The 5,585-nt window shown below is 31.5% G+C and overlaps 1 pseudogene across 1 annotated transcript; it reads right to left on the bottom strand.

Moving 5' to 3' along the window:
- Positions 1-4,574: 4,574 nt before the first annotated feature.
- On the bottom strand, positions 4,575-5,351 carry LOC145089290 (putative cytosolic oligopeptidase A pseudogene; annotated as a pseudogene). Its single transcript, XR_013701388.1, has 4 exons — positions 5,210-5,351; positions 5,014-5,131; positions 4,733-4,924; positions 4,575-4,646 (listed from the first exon to the last, which is right to left on the bottom strand). The product of XR_013701388.1 is annotated as a putative cytosolic oligopeptidase A pseudogene (transcript).
- Positions 5,352-5,585: the final 234 nt, after the last annotated feature.

The following is a 5,585-nucleotide window of genomic DNA, read 5'->3' on the forward strand; positions in this document are numbered from 1 at the left end:
GTTACTCTTCAACAAATATTTGCAATCCATTCACAAATATTAGATTAACATTTAAGTACCAAGTACTTAAGTGTTATATGAAAAGTATGAGTTCTATCTAGTAGATACTAGAATTACTAGTCTCTTCCAGACTTTCTTTCCAAATAAGAGGAGTAAATCCTCTTCTAGTGTCCAGTTTCTTCTTAAAAGAAACAAGATCCATCCATGTGGGCTTTAGTAGATTTCTTGGGCTTAAAGGTGTTCAGTCCATAAAACATGGGCCTCTTAGATCACACTAGGTGACTTTTTTAGCCTTGCATTATTCCAATATTTAAACTGGCTTTAAATAAAATATCACTGTATTTATTGGAAGATTGCTTGACCTGTTATATCATCATATATATGTTTAAATTATCCAAGACTTCCTATAAGTCATGAATTACTATTCCTAGCACTACTAGAAAAACAGCCTTTTACGACGCTCATTGTGCGTCGTAAAAGGCTCAGACGACGCGCAAGTGCGCATCAAGGAAGGCCCTGTCATAAAGAGAGACGACGAGCATTTACGACACGCATTTATGACCCGCAATTACGACGCGCGTTTACTACACTCAATGCGTATCAAGGAAGGCCCTGTCATAAAGGAAGACGACACGCATTCGCGTGTCGTAACCTTACGATGCGCGTGTTAATGACACGCAATGCGTATCAAGAAAGCCCCTGTCAAGAAAGGCCATGTCATAAATGAAGATGACACACATTTTTGCGTATCGTAAATTTAAATGTTTAAAAAAAATTAATTTATATATTTATTAATTTTTAAATTAAATTTGCATTTAATTTCACATAATAGAAATAAAATACCATATACAAAAAATACAATCCATTGCATAATATAAAATAAAACTTCATACTCAAAAAATAAAATAAATTGCACAAATTATAATGTCATACAAAGAATCATTCAAATGTTAAACAAAAATAATACATTGCTAACATGGGTTATACATTCGTGTAAAACTAACAAATAATCATACAACTCTGTTTGTTACTGGAAAGGAATGCCAAACATGATTACAAGTCTCCCTTAATCTTGATTACTCGCCTGCTTAAGTAGAATGCTGTTGTTGAGAAGGTTACCTAGCAACAGAGAAAAACACAACACCTCTCCCACAATCACAACATCATTTACAGAAAAAGGGTTGTCAATTACTTTCATTAAGACTTTCATTCAATCAAAAAAATATTAAATAAAAGGGTGAAAAAAATAACTTACTTTTGATAAGTTGATCTCCCTTAGAGCAAACACAGCTAATTCAAAATTGTAAATGCAGTGACATATTTAAAATTGTAGCGAGTACTGATGTGGGTGATAATCAACATTAAAATTGTAAATGCAGTGACATATTTAATATACAAATTATAAATTCAAAAGTCATTTCCATTATGTCTCCAAGTTTGTGTATTCATTTTATATAAATTATAAATTCAAAATCTCTCATAAATGATAAGATTTATGTATTACATAAAAACCAGGTCAACCTTAATGTTAGAAATATAGAAAGGTGAGTAGCACGGTTATGTAAGTACCTTAGTATAATAGAATGTGCAAATCCAAATGTCTATTTCTGAATATAATTTACATTGTCAACCTGTAATAATGTAAAACAATAGATTCAGTGGAAGATATTTTTTGCCCTCTATTGTAATAACAATAGTAAGGGCAAAATGGTCATTTTTTGCAGTCATGTTACGTCTGTTCATCAATGGAAATAAATAGTACTAAGAACTAACTTGGTTAAGCCATACATCAACAAGACATAATCCAAACACATTTTATATAAATTTTATTTAATAGAAATTTTATAAAGTATAATACAACAAACAAAAACAAATACCTGTAGAGTACTATTGATCAGTTGTGGCCCATCAGAAGGAGAACACTGTCAATACCAACAACTCTAACCATCAATGTAATGTTCATTTTTTTTAATACTTGTTATTAAATATAAACACATTGAATTAAAATATACCTAAATTAAAACATCAATGATAGGTAGTATCGAAATCATTTAGAAGAAAGATCGAAAACCTTCATATATTTTATGCACTTAAATTAACTATGACTCAAACCTCTGTGATAGGGGTATCCAAAAAAAAAAGATACTCGGTCCAAAACACATAATATAATATTGTTTTGTGAAATTTGAGATTTAAAGCAAGTAAGATTTAAAATGAAAATGATTAAAAGCTAGTAAGATTTATAATGAAAATGATTATAAAAATCAAAGAAAAATTAAACCAGTAGCCAATTAGAAGATGCATGGACCATTGTATTTGGAACCCAACGGATCTACATAAACAAAACTACAATTTTCTTATGTCTGGAACATAATATCGGACACCATAATAATTTTAGGAAGTAATAAAAAAGAAAGACTATATATGGAACAGAGGATACAACTTGCTTTGCATTAGTAAATACATCTAAAACACTTTTCCAATCGTCCTTTTCAAATATGGTTTTCCCGAGAAATTCAAAAAGTTTAAATTTTTTTAAAACAAATATATTAGTTATCAGATACTATTACTTACCAATCAGTCTGAAGAATTTCTTTCCTCAATCTCATCAAAGTAGCAACACTTAGCCTCGGGATTATATCATTCTGTTTATCAAAAAACAAGAATTGAAATTGATACCAATAAAAAAAATATATAAATATATAAATATATAAATCAACCTGCATACAAACGGTTGTGACAAAATCAGAGCAGCTATCAGCAAGATCTCTAGAAACACAAGGTCGTGTTCGATATCCAACAGTTGTAACAATATCAGGGCTAAAACCTAATTCATCGCATGTCTTTTTTCGAATCATAATGGATAGCATTGAAGCAATTGCACCTCCAAATGAATGGCCCACTAGCCTTAACCTAAATCCCTATAACAAATTATTAGTTATTATTTAAAAAATAAAAAGAAAAAGAAAAAGAAAAAAGAAAATTAAGAAATTGAGCACCTGATGTTTGTGAAGGCAGTCATTAATGGTTCCCATTTCATGAGTGAGAAACCAACGAGCAGCTTCACAAGTTCCAAAATGAGTGGAATACCCTTCAAAATTAACTTCAATAAAGATTTGTCCTTTATCCTGATTAAGACAATTAAGACAGAAATTAAGCTGATTCAAAAGAGAAAACAAGTCCAATATATGGATTTTTTTTTATCAATAAGAACAAACACTAATTTAATTAACTGAGTCAAATTATTTTCTTTTCTGTTAACCAATTGAAAAAAAAAAGATCAACGAATGGACCATACTAATTTAAGGCAGACATTAATGGTTCCCATTATTTTTTAATTCAATTACTTTTTTTTCTTCCATTCTTCAGGAAGTTGTTGAGGTTTGCTCTTTATCCATCCAAGTAAGTGAATTTAATTGCTTCAGATTTGTTTCTATGTTTAATATACCGTTATTTTAAGGTGTTTGATTGTTTCATTTTATTTATTTGCTATAGAAAGCAAGCAAACTTGTTGCAAAAAGATCACAAATGGATGGACAACTTTTTCTCATCAAACATCTTCTTATATTAAGAGAACAGATTGCACCTTCTGACATAGAATTCTCAGTCACACACAAGGAACTGGATTTCTCCCAATTGTTGGTTAGTACCTACTTCAACTTCTCCTTTTTCAAAAAAAAAAATAAATAATAAATAAATACAATAATCTCTTAGAAGAATCTGAAAGTTTGTATTCATTTGTATGTGATCACTTCAGGAGCATCTGAGACGAATTCTTAGAGGTCAAACCTCATTATTTGATTGGTCAAGGTCAACTTCTTTGGCAAGGACACTGTCGCCTCGAGTTTTGGAAAGTCAAATTGATGCAAAGAAGGTATACAGTTAGTAATTCATGGTTTGTTGCCCGTTTTTTTTGTTTTGATTTAATTATATTGGTTTTTGTATTTTTGTATTATTAAATGTAGGAACTTGAGAAAAATCTGAAAGCCACATGTGAAAGTTTATCATGTCAGTCACTAAGCTAGTAGTAGACCCCATGCTTTCCTTTGTTACAAAGGTTAGTTATTTATCTTCTCTCCTTTTCAGCAAAATAAATAAGGGCACAACCTGAATAAACATTTTTTTTTGTGTTTCTTGAAGGTGGCAGCTGTTAGGGTGGCATTGTCATCAGGTGATCAATATCAGAAGTTAGAGTAAGCTATGGGAAAATCACTCAAGGAGCACGTGTTTGCTTCACCAGATAAGGTTGCTGAAATCATGCAGAAGGTATGTGCTTATAAATCCATTATTTTTTAAACCAATTACTATTATTATTATTATTTTTTAAAAGTTATATTATTTTGGTACAGGTGAATGCAGGCATGCAAAATGAGCTGCCAAGAGTGATGGAGAAAATGAAGCTTTATCTGCAAAATCCATCGACACGTACAATACTTTTCAAACCAATCAAGTAAGATTTTTAATCTACAATCTCTCAAATATTTTAAAATTTCTAGCTTTTAGATGTTTGATAAAAATGGTCAATGTGAAGTCAATGTTTGGAATGAGGGAGTTGAATAATTTGATGACAAAAATCATACCTTGTCATCATTTAGTCCAGTATCCTCAAATGCCGAAAAAGCATCAGCAGACAACACTTCCGCCCACTTCAAAAATAACATCAACATCCATCATCATAATCAAAAACCATTAGCAATTTAGCATAAAGAATAAAAGTATATAAGATAGATACCTTATAACTGTAGTATCCAACAGCATAACCACCTGCAAAAATATGGCTAAAACCACAAAGGAACCTGTCTTCCTCAAGCAGGGGAAGTACTTGAGTTTTTTCACTCACTCTTCTCTCAACATCATAGATCGACTTGGACCCACCAGGTACATACTTGCTATGAAGCTCCAGGTCAACCGTTGCAAATTTAAGCTAACAAGTAACAACAATTTATTTATTTATTTACTAATTACTATTATTATTTTATTTAATAAATGAATTATTATGAATATGAATCTCACCTGACGGAGGCTAAGGGTGCCAACACGGAAAGTTCTAGCAGCAAGAAGCTTTTGATATATCTCTTCAGGGAAAGTCTCCCCAGTTTCATAATGTTTTGCAATACTCATCAACGTATCCCTGTAGTGTCTCATATATTAAGTTTTTTATTTTCTGGGTCCAAAAAATGTTTTGACTCTATATTATATAGGTACCTACCTGTGTTAGCACCAATTTTCCATGAACTGAGAAGGTAATTCAACAGCATCCCACTCTATGCCACGAATGCCAGCAACAAGCCCTTCATCTTGTTTTGTTAGCATGTGCTGAAGTGCATGACCAAACTCATGGAACACAGTCTCCACCTAAATTAATAACCAAAAATAAATGCCCAAACTCACTTTAATAATCCGATTAATTAAGAGCTTCCAACCAAAATATAAACAACACAAGTTTGCACACGTTACATTACATCATATTTTCATCATCTCATTTTGCTATGCATATATGGATGGATGGATGTACGTCAAGAAATGTCATAAGGCTTGGCTTGTCTCCAACAGGTGGCATTTAATTACAAGATGCGATGCAGAAC

This window comes from Lactuca serriola, chromosome 2, assembly GCF_051521515.1.
Source record: "Lactuca serriola cultivar US96UC23 chromosome 2, Lser_US96UC23_V15, whole genome shotgun sequence".
Classification (NCBI taxonomy): domain Eukaryota; kingdom Viridiplantae; phylum Streptophyta; class Magnoliopsida; order Asterales; family Asteraceae; genus Lactuca; species Lactuca serriola.